This window comes from Nicotiana tomentosiformis, chromosome 1 (genome assembly GCF_000390325.3).
Source record: "Nicotiana tomentosiformis chromosome 1, ASM39032v3, whole genome shotgun sequence".
Classification (NCBI taxonomy): domain Eukaryota; kingdom Viridiplantae; phylum Streptophyta; class Magnoliopsida; order Solanales; family Solanaceae; genus Nicotiana; species Nicotiana tomentosiformis.
This window is the reverse complement of record NC_090812.1, coordinates 36,804,431-36,823,591: the sequence shown is the minus strand read 5'-3', so window position 1 is coordinate 36,823,591 and position 19,161 is coordinate 36,804,431.

The following is a 19,161-nucleotide window of genomic DNA, read 5'->3' as shown; positions in this document are numbered from 1 at the left end:
GCTAAATACTGCAAACTCCGGTGATCAGTATAGATCTCACAATGAACCCCATACAAATAATGACGCCAAATCTTCAAGGCATGAACAATGGCTGCTAACTCAAGATCATGGATAGGATAGTTCTTCTCATGGGTCTTCAACTGGCACAAGGCATAGGCAATCACCCTACCCTCCTACATCAAAACACAACCAATGCCTATCCTCGAGGCATCACAATACATGGTGTAAGAACCTGAAGCTGATAGCAAAACTAACACTGGAGTTGTGGTCAAAGCAGTATTGAGCTTCTGAAAGCTCTCCTCACATTCATCCGACCACCTGAATGGAGCACCCTTTTTGGTCAATTTGGTCAAGGGCAATGCAAAATATGAAAATCCCTCCACAAAGCGACAGTAGTAACCTGCCAAACCAAGAAAGCTCCTAATCTCCGTGGCTGAGGACGGTCTGGGCCAACTCTGCACCGCCTCTATCTTCTTCGGATCTACCTGAATACCCTCACTGGACACCATATGTCCCAAGAATGCTACTGAACTGAGCCAAAACTCACATTTAGAGAACTTTGCATAAAGCTTCTCCTCCCTCAATCTCTGCAATACAACCCTCAAATGCTGAGCGTGCTCTTCCTGGCTACGAGAGTACACCAGGATGTCGTCAATGAATACAACGATGAATGAGTCCAAATAGGGTTGGAATACACTGTTCATCAGATGCATGAACGTTGTTGGGGCATTGGTCAGCCCAAAAGACATCACCAAGAACTCATAATGGCCATATCGGGTTCTGAAAGCTGTCTTGAGAATATCTGAATCCCGAATCTTCAGCTGGTGATAACCGGACCTCAAATCAATCTTGGAGAACACCCTCGCTCCCTGAAGCTGGTCGAATAAATCATCAATACGAGGCAAAGGATACTTGTTCTTTACTGTGACCTTGTTCAACTGACTGTAATCAATACACATTCTCATGGAACCATCGTTCTTTTTCACAAATAGAACTGGTGCACCCCAAGGTGACACACTAGGCTGAATAAACCCCTTATCAAGGAGTTCCTGAAGCTATTATTTCAATTCCTTCAACTCCGCCGGTGCCATACGATACGGTGGAATAGAAATGGGCTGAGTGCCCGGCAACAAATCAATACCAAAGTCAATATCCCTGTCAGGTAACATGACTAGTAGGTCTGCAGGAAACACATCCGGAAAATTACGTACCACCGGAACAGTATAAATGACAGGAGTCTCTGCACTAACATCCCTCACAAAAGCCAAATAAGATAGGCAACCCTTCTCAACTATGCGCTGAGCCTTCAAATATGAAATCACCCTACTTGGTACATAATCTACAAAACCGCTCCACTCAACCCTAGGAATTCCCGACATTGCCAGCGTCACCGTCTTAGCATGATAATCTAGAACAGCATGACATGGAGATAACCAATCCATACCCAATATCACATCAAAGTCAACCATACTGAGCAACAATAGATCTACTCAGGTCTCTAGACCCCCAATTATCACTGCACATGACCGATATACACGGTCCACAATAATAGTATCGCCCACAGGAGTAGATACATGTACAGATGAAACTAAGGACTCACGGGGCATATCCAAAAAATGAGCGAAATACGAGGAAACATATGAATACGTGGAACCAGGGTCAAATAATACCGAGGCATCTCTATGACAAACTGAGACAATATCTATAATCACAGCATCTGAAGCAATAGCATCTGGTCTGGCAGGGAAAGCATAGAAACGGGTCTGACCACCCCCTGATCTGCCTCCCCTTCTAGGGCAACCCCTGGCTGACTGACCTCCACCCCGAGCTGACTGGGCGGATGGTGAGGTAGCTGGTGCTGTAGTCGGAGGCTGACTCCTCTGCTGAGATAGAACTCTATGATGACGAGGACACTGCCTCCACATATGCCAAATCTCCCCACACTCAAAATAACACCCTGGTGCTGGCGGCGGAAATTGAAGGGAACCCCTAGCACCGGGATGACTGGTAGAAGAACCTGGCATGGAAGAGCCCTGAACCGGTGGAGCACGGGACGAACTCTGAACTGGAAGGGCACTAAGTGATGAGTGGCCCTGATGAGAACTGTGAGAGCCATGGCCAGATGATGCACCCCAATGAATTGGCCGAGCTGACTGAGCATGTCTGAAATTACGACCTCTACCGTGCTGGAACGGACCCCCAAAAGGAGCACCGCTGAATCCACCCTGACCACGAGGCCTCTTGGCCTCCCGCTCAACCCTCTCCTAACCGCGAACCGTCTCAATCTGTCGAGCAATGTCAACAACCTCATCAAAGGTAGCACCCGAAACCCACTCCCTGGTCATGAGCAACTGTAGCTGATAAGTGAGGCCATTAATTGTCACGACCCAAACTAACCTCTATCGTGATGGCGCCTATCATGGAACTAGGCAAGCCGACTCATTTCCAAAACAAACCGATATTTTCATTTCAAAGATAATCCCAAGGTTATTTAACATAAAACCTCCATTTAAAAGGTTCAAATCAAAGAAAAATAGAAGTGCAGAAAAGAAAAGCCCGACATCGGGGTGTCACTAGTCATGAGCATATACTACAATCTGTCTAACAATATCAAGGCTAACTCAGCCCGAAAAATAGCTAAATACAACTAGAGGAAGATAAGAGGGAGAAGAATAGGGGTTGCGATCGCCAAATAGCAACCTTGCTATCTCCAAGAAAATCTGCAACCAGAACACTCAATAACCGCTACCGTGTACACCTACACCTGGATCTGCACACAAGGTGCAGGGAGTAATATGAGTACGCCAACTCAGTAAGTAACAACAATAAATAAAGACTGAGTAGCAGTGACGAGCAATAAAGCATATAACGTTCATATTAGGAAATCTCAGTAAAATACCACATGCTCTTAAAAAAATCAGGATTTGAATCAAACATTGCATTTAAACCCAGTTCCAGTAAAAATCATTTAAAGACATTTTTTTCCAACAGTTTTTCAAACAAAGGCTCAATGCAAAGGTGAGCAAAAATGATGAAATCATAAACAGCCCCTCGGGCAAAACACCACTCATATACAGCCCCTCGGGCAAACCTCATAGCCACTCGTGCCACTCGGGCATACCTCACAATCACTCTTGCCACTCGGTCATACCTCACAATCACTCTTGCCACTCGAGCATACCTCACAATCACTCTTGCCTCCCAGTCACTCAGCAATCGGCACTCGACACTCGCACTCAGTAGGTACCTGCACTCACTAGGGTATGTACAGACTCCGAAGGGGCTCCTTCAGCCCAAGCACTATAATCTACACGGACAACTCACGTGCGATAATAATAAAGTATGCTACAGGCGGGCAGCCCCGATCCACACTCATCCTCACAAATCAGGCCCTCGGCCTCACTCATTCATAAAGTATGCTGCAGGCGGGCAGCCCCGATCCACACTCATCCTCACAAATCAGGCCACTCGGGCATTTCAGTAAAACAGGGTATTCGGCCCAAAATATTTATATACATCAAAATAGAGTCATAAAACTGACTTATGCGGTAAACAAGTATAAACATGACTGAGTATAGATTTCCAATCGAAAACAGTGAGATGATGGTAAGAAACATCTCCTAAGGGTCTAAACAGCATTAGCGCAAGGCCCAAACATGGCATTCAGCCCAATTTACAGAAAAGCTTTCTAAAACATATAAGTATCAATGGTTTCAACAAAGTATGCAACTTTACAATTGCTACGGGGCAGACCAAGTCACAAATCCCCAACAGTGCTCGCCCACACGCCCGTCACCTAGCATGTGCGTCACTAAAAATAGTAGAATGATACAAAATCCAGGGTTTCATACCCTCAGGACTAGATTTACAATCGTTACTTACCTCAAAACGTGAAACTTTTTACTGTGCTATGCCTTTGCCTCGCAAATCGGCCTCCGAATGCCTCGAATCTAGTCACAAATAATTCATTTCAGTCAATAAAATTCATTGGAATTAATTCCACATGATAATAATGATTTTTTCATAAAAGTCTGAAAATTAGCTCAAATATCGCCCGTGGGGCCCACGTCTCGGAACCAGACAAAAGTTACAAAATCCGAAAGCACATTCAACCACGAGTCTACCCATACCAATTTTACCAAAATCTGACTTCAACTCGACCCTCAAATCTACAAATCTTATTTCCAAATTTCTAAGTTCCAATCTCCGATTTACACCTCGAAATCATGTAATCTAGTCGGATTATTCGATGATAATTCAATATTATGGAGTAGAAATGATCACAAGAGACTTACCTCAAGTTTTCCTTGAAAATATATCAAAAATTGCCTCTTCTCAAGCTCCAATTTGTCAAAAATGGAAAATGGGATGAAGTCCCTATTTTTATAATTCTGCCCATACAACCTCGGTTCTGCCTCGATCTTGGCCTTCGATCGAGGTCCTCGATCCTGGTCCTCGATCCTGGCTCTCGATCCTGGCCTTCGATCATGTCTTTGACCCGGCCTTCGACCGTGACCCTCGACCTTGGGCTCGATCATGGCTTCGATCGTGGCCCTCGACTCTGGGCTCGATTCTGAGAGATTTCTGGGCTCGAATCTGGCAGAAGAAATTTCCAACAAAAGGAAATTGCAGCATCTGTTGTAGTTCAATTTTTGATCTGTTAACCATCCGAAACTCACCCGAGGCCCTCGGGACGTCAACCAAATATACCTACAAGTCCTAAAACATCATACGAACTTAGTAGAATCCTCAAATCACCTCAAACAACGCTAAAACCATGAATTACACCCCAATTCAAGCCTAATATACTTTGAAATTTCTAATTTCTACAAACGCCTCCGGAACCTATCAAATCACGTCCGATTGACCTCAAATGACATAACAGAGGTATTCCAATTTTTAGAATCGAATTCCGACCCTGATCTCAAAAAGTCAACCCCCCGGTCAAACTTCTCAAAAATTAAGCTTTCGGCATTTCAAGCCTAATTCCTCTACGGACCTCCAAATAAATTCCGGACACGCTCCTAAGCCCAAAATCACCATACGAAGCTATTGGAATTATCAGAATTCGAATCCGAGATCGAATGCTAAAGAGTCAAATTTGGGTCAACTCTCCCAATTTAAAGCTTCAACAATGAAATTCCTTCTTCCAATTCGATTCCGAAATACCTGCGACCCGAAACCAACGATTCACACAAGTCAAAGTACATCATATGGTGCTACTCATGCCTTCAACAACCGAGCAAAGTGCAAATGTTCAAAACGACCGGTCGGGTCGTTACATCCTCCCCCACTTAAACATACGTTCGTCCTCGAACGTGCCCAGAGTTGTTCCACAAACCATCAAATCGCTGTGTAGCTTTCACATGCACATACTCGGGGGTGATCCCACGTCACCCTATCCCATTCAGGTCCGATAGCACAGCATAACTGAAATTTCTCAATTCAACCTAGCCCACAAGCCTTCGAATCAAATTTCCAATATCCGAAATTTCCTATAAGATGAGAAGTTTGCATCTACATACCGTATAAGTCTGAACAATCTGTACCAAAAGCTGTAACCATAACTCAAATACTCAAATTCAAATACCGCATAGCTCGAATGCTCGAAGCAATGATTTCAAATCACAGTATGGACTCAAATTAATCCAGTGCCAGTAATAAACCTCATATCAAACAAACCCTCATTCTAAAACCTTCGTACAATGTCGATGATGAAAGAAACATACCGAATTCATAACCATTCATCAGACCATCAGGCCATGGAGCTCTCGTTCCTTCTATAAGAACTATAGCCAATTTCAAAGCCAACTTCCGATATTATCCTCCTAATTATACCACAATCAAATCTGATAGCATCCATTCTAGGCCCAATGACCTCGTCTCCTCCAACACGACCACTCTAGTGACATGATACATCAATACAATTTAAAGCCACATCTCGTGCAATTCGTGCACCAGATAGCAACATTCCAAATGTACCCAATCGTAATAATGACCCAAACAAGAGAACCATTATGCAAGCTCGACGAGTACCACCCCGACGCAATTCTAAGAACCCATCACACACCACAGAACCATAACATATGAATCTTACACAATGGATCATATTTCCACATAACTCTGTTGCAATACGCGACCCTATCCAAATACTGGTCCATATGAAACACCTCAAGTCACCCTGCTAAAATCAATAACCATGCGCAATTCAACATCAAGTACCTAAAGAGCATTACCATAACCACAGAGAAGCAAACGACACCATGCCACATAAAACCCGAAAGAACACGACCAATACGTCATCAACCAAGCAATATCCAATACTATTCTCGCTCAAATTCCGCTATAAGGCCACAATAGAACCGCACCATATGTGCATATAACCATGAATCATAACTCCTCGTAGCATAGAAGAGTAACTCACCGGTCATTTCATAGCACGAATAAGCTTCACATCAACTGAATGGCACATCCTTCAACAATAGCAGTATGGAGCCAATCAATCCGGCTCGGTGTAGAATACACATCCTAATTGGGCCTACCAATGGGCCCCGAATCAACTATGGTCAGCCACCAATAGATAAACAACCTCCGAAAGTCCACGATGATGGAATCATAACACCTTCTATCATTTGGCTAGCTCCGGCCACAACTTCACAGTCCACCACCATGAAACAATCTACTCATGAGAACTCCCAATCTTCAATTCCATAGAACACATGAATCACCCTATTTGATTCCACCTCCACCGCCCGAATACCTAACACCTCTCTCATACACAATCCTCCCACGAGAAATACTTTGAAACTTCTTCCGTTCCACCTGGCAAAAATTTGAATAACAACAGTCGATCAACCAGGAGAGTGCCGCAATACCAGCGAAGTACCCATAAATCAAAACGCATTGCCCCTTCTGAAATGTACACTCTCATCAAGCTATACCAGTTAGTAATATCATTTACCGAGTCATTGGAAACCGTTCATGCTACCTAAGAATTTATGTCCTTCCCTTCAAAACTAAACTGTGACCTGGTACATGTAAATCCTATTCCCGCACAACACACCACATCTATTATGCCATCATGTGACAAGCATAAGAATTCCATTATCAACTCTGAGTCACTAGCAATTACATACCTTATTAGTCAGAAACCTCTTTCTTGCTTCTTTCTAGGAGAAAATGATAACACACAACACGCTCCATACATCGGTGAAAATTATTCAGTTTAAATCATGGTAGAACCCATCATGAACACTTTGAAATCCATTTGCACATAATCAAGCTATCTGAACCGAATTTCTCTAACTTTACCAAGCCACACAGGTTGCCAAATCTGGGAGCATTGCCACAAAACACCTGTAGATACTAGCCACGTCATAAGTACATAAATAACCGATCATACCCATTACTGTGCTACCCCAACCTACTTCCAAACCGTCCTATTTCCCCAAGTACTTTCCAAATTGCCTTCAAATTGCTATTTTATTTCCTTATTAGAACACTACTATCCTTAACTAAAACTTGCCCCACAAACTCTAGCATAGAATCACACCGCCCTAAGGCTTATAAGCCGTTGAATACCCTTTTTATGTATTCCAAAGATTCCACAACCAAACATGCTTACTCCGAAGAGACTTTATAGGAACCTAAAACTGTTTCCTTCACCTTCTTAATACTGAAATGCATAATTCACAATGATATGATATGCAACGAGTCTCAATACCGTTCAATGCAACTCCCAATTTTCTAGCCATATTTATAAATCTTGAATCCATTGTAACCATTCTCGAATTAACCGACCAAACGTACCGAAACGACATGTGCCTCATTAGCACATCAACACCCAAGGGAATAAAGAGTAACCCTCACTCCTACGCAACCGAGCAAATTCCCGCTCCATGTACACTACATTCTCTGTGAATAAACAATCAATTATTTTTATGGTCCTCCTATAACCATAGAGTGTAATACAAGTTGTATCCAGAAATTCCTTTACCCGAGTCATCCTCGATCTCGACCTCTGCAAGTCATAACTGATTCACCGGCATACCCCTAACTGAAACTAATACGACCCATAACCGTACAATCAACTCGTCGATAGCAGACTCCCCCACTTAGCCTTAAGCTGTAATTATATAAAATTAGAACCCCTAAGGATTTCTCCTTCTCAATTACCAAGGTCTAGCACCGTTAACCTGCCAAACTTCTCGAAGTCTGTTATTAAGCCTTTCATGAACATTCTGAATCTCCAGTAAAAATTACACATGCGACCTCCTAACGGGTAGCTAGTAATATTCCTCGCAAAAGCTTCATCAACATCACGCCACCGCTAGCTGCACACATGAGATAACCTACCTGTGGAATTCCTTACCGACATCTCCCAATGGCATTGCACTGAGTGCAACGACCACGAAATTCGTAAATTCTCCTGAGATCATGCTCGCCCACCATTTATATAAGTCTGCACTTTCCCTATTGACATCGACTATACACCAACAATACCTTCCGAACTCAAGTCATATTGTACACTAACCATCACTCCAAATAGAGTATGCAGGTTGATTCACATATTAACACGATTCCAAACCATTCTACACTTTCTCAAGGCACACGACTACCCTACTAGTGAATTCATATGCTAATCTGCCACTCTTACTTCGGTTAAATCATCTCCTTTAAGAAACTTCTAAACCTCTACTTCTCCTGCTTGACCTGCTAGTACTTCAACCACCGCGAAACACTTCCCGCCATGTCTTCCCTCATACTTTGCTACCCAACTGCTGCATCAAATCGAAATGTATTTCTGTCGCACCTGAACCAATAAAATGTTACCGACTCTAAGTCTCTTCAAAGATTATCTTTCCCGAGCCATCAACATCAAAATACCCATTCGCAACCACCACTACTACACAACCACTTACTCTTCTTGAGTTCAAACTCATTGACAGACATGAGAATTTAATTTGCCCCAAAATTTAACAACGTGAAAGATCCTTCAAAACATTCACACTCGAGACGGTACGTCGCATCAAAACGAAAATCAAGCACCCAATGGCCTTCCTTTACATTTCAAGAAAACACTTCTCGTCACATTCACATAGTCTTAACACTTCTCGCAGTTACGCCATACTCACCACAAAGCCATTCCACTGCTCATCGATCCACAATTATACTCGAAGGGACATTATCGGGCATATGAGTCCAAATGTATAGGTTACGACTGAAGCTACCGAGCCAAAACAACGATTTAAACCTGGCCTCAAGTCCTCCAGACTAGCCCATCACCAAAACACATAATACACATCTCGAACCTCGTTCATAAAATCACAAACTGGCGATGCACAACAGATACCGAGCGCTCATGTGCGCATACGAGATGCGTGAAAGGAATTCAAAGAGTTATGTCTCAAGCTGAATCATTTTCGCACGATAGAATACAAGAAAGTGAAATTTTCCTAAGGGTTATGCAGCCTCCTGAAGATAAGTACAGACGTCTCCATACTGATCCGCAAGACTCTACTAAACCCGCTCATGACTCGTGAGACCTATGTAACCTAGGCTCTGATACCAAACTGTCACGACCCAAACTAACCTCTGTCGTGATGGCGCCTATCGTGGAACTAGGCAAGCCGACTCATTTCCAAAACAAATCGATATTTTCATTTTAAAGATAATTCCAAGGTTATTTAACATAAAACCTCCATTTAAATGGTTCAAATCAAAAAAAAAATAGAAGTGCGGAAAAGAAAATTTTGACATCGGGGTGTCACTAGTCATGAGCATATACTACAATCTGTCTAACAATATCAAGGCTAACTCAGCCCGAAAAATAGCTAAATACAACTAGAGGAAGATAAGAGGGAGAAGAGCAGGGGCTGCGATCGCCAAACAGCTACCTTGCTATCTCCAAGCAAATCTGCAACCAGAACACTCAATAACCGCTACCGTGTCCAGCTACACCTGGATCTGCACACAAGGTGCAGGGAGTAACGTGAGTACGCCAACTCAGTAAGTAACAACAATAAATAAAGACTGAGCAGTAGTGACGAGCAATAAAGCATATAACATTTATATCAAGAAATCTCAGTAAAATACCACATGCTCTTAAAAAATCAGGATTTGAATCAAACATCTCGTTTAAACCCATATCCAGTAAAAATCATTTAAAGACATTTTTTTCCAACAGTTTTTCAAATAAAGGCTCAATGCAAAGGTGAGCAAAAATGATAAAATCATAAACAGCCCCTCGGGCAAAACATCACTCATAAATAGCCCATCGGGCAAACCTCACAGTCACTTGTGCCACTCAAGCATACGTCACAATCACTCTTGCCACCCGGGCATACCTCACAATCACTCTTGCCTCCCAGTCACTCAGCACTCGGCACTCGGCACTCGACACTCGCACTCAGTAGTACCTGCGCTCACTGGGGATGTGTACAGACTCCGGAGGGACTCCTTCAGCCCAAGCACTATAATCTACACGGACAACTCACGTGCGATAATAATAAAGTATGTTGCAGGCGGGTAGCCCCGATCCACACTCATCCTCACAAATCAGGCCATCGGCCTCACTCAGTCATAGAGTATGCTGCAGGCGGGCAGCCCCGATCCACACTCATCCTCACAAATCAGGCCACTCGGGCATTTCAGTAAAACAGGGCATTCGGCCCAAAACATTTATACGCATCAAAATAGAGTCATAAAACTGAGTTATGCAGTAAACAAGTATAAACATAACTGAGTATAGATTTTCAATTGAAAATAGTGAGAGGATGGTAAGAAATATCCCCTAAGGGTCCAAACAGCATTGGAGCAAGGCCCAAACATGGCATTCAGCCCAATTTACAGAAAATCTTTCTAAAACATATAAGTATCAATGGTTTCAACAAAGTATGCAACTTTACAATTGCTACGGGGCGGACCAAGTCACAAATCCCCAATAGTGCATGCCCACACTCCCTTCACCTAGCATGTGCATCACTAAAAATAGTACAATGATACAAAATCCGGGGTTACATACCCTCAGGACTAGATTTACAATCGTTACTTACCTCAAAACGTGAAACTTTTTACTCTTCTATGCCTTTGCCTCGCAAATCGGCCTCTGAATGCCTCGAATCTAGTCACAAATAATTCGTTTCAGTCAATAAAATTCATTGGAATTAATTCCACAAGATAATAATGATTTTTCCATAAAAATCCAAAAATTAGCTCAAAAATTGCCCATGGGGCCCACGGCTCGGAATAGACAAAAGTTACAAAATCCAAAAGCCCATTCAACCACGAGTCTACCCATACCAATTTTACCAAAATCCGACCTCAACTCGACCCTCAAATCTACAAATCTTATTTCCAAATTTCTATGTTCCAATCTCCGACTTACACCTCAAAATAATGTAATCTAGTCGGATTATTCGATGATAATTCAATATTATGGTGTAGAAATGATCACAAGGGACTTACCTCAAGTTTTCCTTGAAAATATATCAAAAATTGCCTTTCCTCAAGCTCCAATTTGTCAAAAATAGCAAATGGGACGAAGTCCCTGTTTTTATAATTCTGCCTAGACAACCTCGGTTCTGCCTCGATCTTGGCCTTCGATCGAGGTCCTCGATCCTGGCTCTCGATCCTGGCCTTCGATCATGTCTTCGACCCGGCCTTCGACCGTGACCCTCGATCCTGGGCTCGATCATGGCTTCGATCGTGGCCCTCGACTCTAGGCTCGATCATGGCTTCGATCGTGGCCCTAGACTCTGGGCTCGATTCTGAGAGATTTCTGGGCTCGAATCTGGCAGAAGAAATTTCCAACAGAAGGAAATTGCAGTAGTTGTTGGATCAGCACAGTAATGGATAGGTTGGATTAACACAGTAATGGATATAATCGGTTCTTTGGGTACTTATGATGTGGCTAGTCTCCACAGGTGTTTCGTGGCAATGCTCTTGGGTTTTCGCGACCTGCGTGGCTGGGTTGAGTTAGAGAGATTCGGTTCTGATAGCTTGGTTATGTGCAAATGGACTTCGAAGAGTTCTCAATGATTTCTACCACGATTCGAGGAGTATATTTCCTACTGGCATGAGGACCATGTGGTGTATAGTGATCTTCTCCTGGATGAAATCAAATGGAAGGTCCTTGGCTAAATGAGTATGTAGTTGCTTGTGACTCGGAGTGGACTATGAAGTTCTCGTATTTTTCATATGATGGCATGGTATATGCGATGTGTTGTGTGGTATTGAGATTTACATGAGCAAGATCATAGTTCAGTTTTGAAGGGAAGGTCATAAAATTCTTAGGCAGCATGGACGGTTTTAGATGACTAGGTAAATGATATTACTAATTGGTATGGCTTGATGAGAGTATACATTTCAGAAGGGGGAATGTGCTTTGATTTATGGATACTTCACTAGTACTGCGGCACTCTCCTGGTTGATCTACTGCTAATGTTCAATTTTGCTAGGTGGCACGGAAGAATTTTAGAAATATTCCTCGTAGGAAGATCTTGTATGAGAGATGTGTTAGAAATTTGGGAGGTGGAGATGGAATCAGATATGGTGATTCGTGTTTTCTATATATTTGGATACTGGGAGTTCTCAAGAGCAGATTGTTTCATGGTTGTGGACTGTGAAGTCGTGGCCGAAGCTAGCCAAATGATAGTATGTGTTATTGTCACGACCCAAATACCTAACATGTCATGATGGCGTCTATCGTGATACTAGGTAAGCCGACTCATTCCAAAACCAACTGATATTTTTATTTCAAATATAATTTCAAGGCTATTTAGCATAAAAACCTTCGTAAAGGAGTTCAAATCAAAACAAAAGTGCGGAAAAGAAAAGCCCGACATCGGGGTGTCACTAGTCATGAGCATTTACTACCATTTGTCTGACAATATCAAGACTAACATAGTCTAAAAAAATAGCTAAATACAACTAAAGGAAGATAATAGGGAGAAGAGCATGGGTTGCAATCGCCAACAGCTACCTTGCTATCCCCGAGAAAAAAAATCTGCAACCAGAATAATCAAAAATCGCTACCGTGCCCAGCTACACCTGGATCTGTACACAAGGTGCAGGGAGTAACGTGAGTGCGCCAACTCAGTAAGTAACAACAATAAATAAAGACTGAGCAGTAGTGACGAGCAATAAAGCATATCAAGTTCATATCACAAAACTTCAGTAAAGTACAGCATGCTTTAAAAATCAGTATTTGAAACAAATCATTTCGTTTAAACCCGGTTCCAGTAAAATTCATTTAAAGATATTTTCCAACAGTTTTTCAAACAAAGGCTCAATGCAAATGTGAGCAAAAATGATGAAATCATAAACAGCCCCTCGAGCAAAACATCACTCATATACAGCCTCTCGGGCAAACCTTACAGTCACTCATGCCTCTCGGGCAAACCTTACAGTCACTCATGCCACTCGGGCATACCTCACAATCACTCATGCCACTCGGGCATACCTCAATATCATTCATGCCTCCCAGTCACTCAGCACTCGGCACTCACACTTAGTAGGTACCTGTGCACACTGGGGGTGTGTACAGACTCCGAAGGGGCTCCTTCAGCCCAAGCGCTATATCAAGCCAAATCATGGCATAAATCACTCAGGACCTCAGCCTATATCGAACATGCTGCGGCGTGCAGCTCGATCCCATAAATATCCTCACAAATCAGGCCCTCGGCCTCACTCAGTCACAAACCTCTCAAGCCACTCGGGCATTTCAATAACAACAGGGCATTCAGCCCAAAACAACATTTATATGCATCAAAATAGAGTCATAAAACTGAGTTATGCAGTAAACAAGTATAACCATGACTGAGTATAGATTTTCAATCGAAAACAGTGAGAGGATAGTAAAAAAAGTCCCTAAGGGTCCAAACAACACTGGCATAAGGCCCAAACATGGCATTCAGCCCAATTTACAGAAACTCTTTCTAAAACATATAAGTATAATATAATTTCAAAAAAATATGCAACTTTATCGTTGCTACGGGAAGGACCAAGTCACAATCCTCAACAGTGCACGCCCACACGTCTGTCGCCTAGCATATGTGTCACCTCAAAATAGTAGAATGATACGAAAAATCCGGGGTTTCATACCCTCAGGACTAGATTTACAATCGTTACTTACCTCAAACCGTGTAATTCTTTATTTCGCTATACCCCTGCCACGAGAGTTTGACTCCGAAAGCCTCGTATCTAGCCACAATTAATTCGATTCAGTTAATACCAATTATTGTAATTAATTCCAAAAGGAAATACTAATTTTTCCAATAAAATCCAAAATTAACTCAAAAATTGCCTGTGGGGCCCACGCCTTGGAACCCGATAAAAGTTACAAAGTATGAACGCTCATCCAACCACGAGTCCAACCGTATAAATTTTACCAAATTCTGATATCAACTCGACCCTCAAATCTTTAATTAAAGTCTATGAAAATTTCTATTATTTTCAACCCAATCTTTACCCATTTGAACTTAACAATCTTTCCACAACCTTATTGGTATGTATACATAATACTCTTACACCCAAGAATCATACTGTTATTCACCCATCTTTACTCCAAACCCGAAATTGAAGAATTAGAGAAAGAAATTCTTACCTCTTTGAAGCCCTAGCAAGATCCTTGTGAAATCTTCAAACCTTGAATAAGAAATGATGGATAAATGACTAAGTCTTCATTTTCTCTCTCTAAAATGCTCTCACCTCTCTCTAAAATGTCAGATTTTGGCTCAAAATGAGCTTCAAGGGCTATAAATCGAAGTTGGGTTGGGTCGAAATTTAGAAAGAATGGAAGCTCCGACGTAGTTATGCGATCGCATATGAGATCGCATAACAGGTATGCGGTCCGCATACCGGTCGCATAATTTGGCGTCCAAAGTTGGGCGTTACTGACTCGGTCTGCGGTCATTATGCGGCCCGCATACTTGTTTTGCGGTCGCATAACGCACCGCAAAACAGGTCTGCAGTCGCATAGTGCACCGTAGATTTTCCTCAAATCTTGACCCTCTCCTGATCCACTTTGCGACCATTATGCGGTCCGCAGAGTGATTCTGCGACCACATAGTGGTCGCAGGAATGACCCTTTTTTTCCGACAAAATTTTCCTTTATACATCGGTACATTGTTCAACCCAAAAAGTCCGAGCCGCGGCGATCTTTATACTAATTGATCTATCTCGGCACCACCAAACCTTAATTTCCTTAGCAACAATTTCTCCGGGGTCGTTACACATAAGCCAATATCCAGTCAACCTTTTCAACTTAGATTCTAAACCTTGGAACTAAGTGCTCCAAATTATTTCAAAACCTCACCGGACCCAAAACAATTACCCCGGCAAGCCAAATAACAATTATAATTCACAATTTGAGCAGTAAATGGGGAAACGGGATTGCAATAGTCAAAATAACCGGCCGGGTCATTACAGTTATGATTCAGTCATTATGGGCTTTCGGAGGGTTATTTGTGAGTGCCTGGATTTGATTTGGGGGCCCATTAGTAGGCCCAATTAGGATGTGTATTCTACACTGAGCCGGATTGGTTGGCTCTATACTGCTATTGTTGAGGGATGTGCCATTCGGTTGTTGTTGAGCTTATTCGTGTTCTGAAAGGATCTGTGAGTTACTCTTCTATGCTACGAGGAGTTGCGATTCGTTGGCTATAAGCACACCTGGTGCGGTTTTATTTGGGCTTTATTGCGGAATTTGAGCGAGATGAGTAATTGGGTATGGCATGGTTGATGGCATATGGGTTATGTTCTTTCAAGTTTTGTGTGGAATTGTGTCATCTGCTTCTCCATGGTTATGGTAATGCACTTTGGGTACTTGATGTCGAATTGTACGTGGTTATTGATTTTTAGCATAGTGGCTCGAGGTGTCTCATATGGGACAGTGTTTAGATGGGGTCGCACATTGCGGCAGAGTTATGTTGAGATATGATCCTTTGTGTTAGATTCATGTGTTATGGTTTTAAGGTGTGTGATGGGTTCTTAGCATTGCATTGTGGTGGTACCCGTTGAGCTTGAGGGACAGTTCTCTTGTTTGAGTCATTTTCGTGATTGAGTACATTTGGGTTATTGCTTATTGGTGCATGGATTGCACGGTTTGTGGCTTTGGGTAGTATTGGTGTTGCGTGTCAGTAGAGTAGTTAGTATTTGATAAGACGAAGTCGTCGGATCTAGGATGGGTGCTATCGGATTTGATTGCGGTATATTTGGAAGGATAATATCGGAAGCCGGCTTAGGAATTGGCTATAGTTCTTATTGAAGTAGAGGGAGCTCTATGATTGGTGGATCGGATGAATGGTTACGAGTTTCTGTGTGTTTCTTTCATCATCGGTAATGTACAAAGGTTTTAGAATGGAGTCTTGTTTGATATGAGGTTTATTACCAGTATTGGGTTGTTTTGAGCAGCTAGTATGATTAGAAATCATTGCTACGAGTATCTGTGTTATGTGATATATCATGCAATTGTATCTTGGGTTATGGTTGCGGCTTGGTACAACTTGTTCATACTTATACGGTGTGTAGGTTACGAGATTCAGATCTTATAAGAAATTCTGGATGTTGGAAATTGGATTCTAAGGCTTGTGGGCTAGGTTGAATTGAGAAATTTTAGTTATGTTGTGTTATCGGACCTGTATGGGATAGGGTGACATGGGATCACCCCCGGGTATATGTATGGAAAGGTTACACGGCGGCTTGATGACTTTGAGAACAACTCTGGACACGTTCGAGGATGAATGTAGGTTTAAGAGGGGGAGAATGTAACGACCCAACCGGTCGTTTTGAGCATTTGCACTTCACTCGGTAGTTTACGAGCATGAGTAGCTCCGTATGATGTATTATGACTTATGTGAATCGTCGGTTTAGATTTTCAGGTTATTCGGAATCGGATTGGAAGAATGGATTTCATTATTGAAGCTTTAAATTGGGAGAGTTGACCAAGTTTGACTTTTAGTGCATTTGAACCCAGAACAAAGTTTTGACGGTTTCGGTAGGTCCATTGGGTGATTTTAGACTTAGGAACGCGTCCGGATTGTGATTTGGAGGTCTGTAGTGGAATTTGGCTTGAAATGGCGGAAGTTGGATTTTTGGAAAGTTTGACCGGGAATGGACTTTTTGATATCGGATTGTGATTTCGGGAATTGGAATAGCTTCGTTTTGTCAAATTTGACCTGTGTGTAAAATTTGAGTTCAATCGGACGTGATTTGATAGGTTTCGGCATCAGTTGTGGAAGTTTGAAGTTTCAAAGTTCATTGATTTCGAGTGGAGGTGTGATTCGTCGTTTCGATATTGTTATGTGTGTTTTGAGGCCTCGAGTAGGTCTATGTTATGTTATGGGACTTGTTGGTATGTTAGGACAGGGTCCCGAGGGGCTCAGGCATGTTTCGGATTGATTTCGGATCATTTTTCCTTTATGTTTTCACTGTTGTGTTCTGCTGGTTTTTGGTGTCTCAGTCCTTCATCGCGTTCGTGTGGCAATTGTCGCGAATGCGTAGTGTATTCCGATGGCAGCAGCAAATTGTTCTTCGCGATCGTGAAGTATGTCCCGCGTTCGCGTAGAGTTAGGGCAAGTCTTCTTCGCGTTCGCGTATGGAAGATCGCGTCCGTGTAGTAATGAGGTTGGCAGCTAGGAGTTGGAGCATTCTTCTATGCGATCGCGGAAGGTGAGTCGCGTTTGCGAAACCTTGGCAGCAGTGGTCATCGCGTTCGCGTAGAGTGTATCGCGAACGCGTAGAGTCTTTTGTGGCAGTGTAAGTTTTATTCATCACGAACGCGATGAATTTCCCGTGTTCGCGAAAGAGGGGGGCCTGGGCAGATTATAAAGTACTCTATTTCGAGGGTTTCAACCATTTTTACATTTTGGGAGCTATGGAGCTCGGATTGAGGCGATTCTTGAAGCAATTTTCACCATATGAATTGGGATAAGTGTTCTTTACTCGGTTTTGGTTATATTTCATGAATCTATCTTCATTTTTGGTAATTGGATTGTGAATTTTAAAGAGAAAATTGGGGGTTTTGGCCTAAAATTTCATAATGTGAATTTTTGAGTTTTGAACATCAATTCGAAGTCGAATTTGAGTGAAACTAGTATGGTTGGACTCGTAATTGAATGGGTTGTCGGATTTTGTGAGTTTTGTCGGGTTCTGAGGTGCAGGCCCGGGTGTGATTTTTGACCAGTTTTGGATTTTGATTAAGGATTCGAACTTTATCATTTAGAATTGTTTCCTTGGGCTTTATTTGATGTATTTGAGTTGCTTTGGCTAGTTTTGAGCCGTTAGGAGGTCGCTACGCCCGTGATGGCATCTTTAGAGCATCGCTTGGCTTGCTCGGCATTGGTATTGGCTTGTTCGAGGTAAGTAACTCTTCTAAATTTAGTATTGAGGGTATAAAACCTCGTAATACGTGTTATGTGATCGGTATTGAGGTGACGAACATGCTAGGTGACGGGCGTGTGGGCGTGCACCATGTGAATTAGGACACTGTTGCTTCTATGGCACTGTATAGTGGTCCTACTTTGTTTATATCCGTATTTCCACCATGTGATAAAGTAGTTAAGATGTCAATCATGCTAGATATCATGTTTAGGCATTATGCTGACACTGTTTGGACCCATAGTGGTCGTTTCTTACTGTCATCTCACTGATTTCATTGATATTTCGTACTCAGTCATATCTATACATTTATATCATATCTCACTCTTAATTATTATTTATTGATACGTCATATCATTGTTGTCGGGCTAGTTTCATGACATTGTGAGCCCGTGAGTGAGATTGGATAGATTGATGACTGAGTGAGGCCGAGGGCCTGAGTGAGAGTGATATTTTGGGATCGGGCTGCACGCCGTAGTATTTTATATTGATTATATTTTATGGGATCGGGTTGCACGCCACAGCGATATATTGATTACATTTTATGGGATCAGGTTGCACGCCGCAGCGATATATTAATTATATTTTATGGGATTGGGCTGCACGCCGTAGCGATATATTAATTACATTTTATGGAATCGGGTTGCACGCCGCAACGATATAGCACTTGGGCTGAAGGAGCCCCTCCGGAGTCTGCACACCCCCAGTGAGCGCAGTCGACTATATATATGTGGATCGGGTTGCACGTCGCAGCAGGTATTATACAGCGCTGAGTGATTGAGT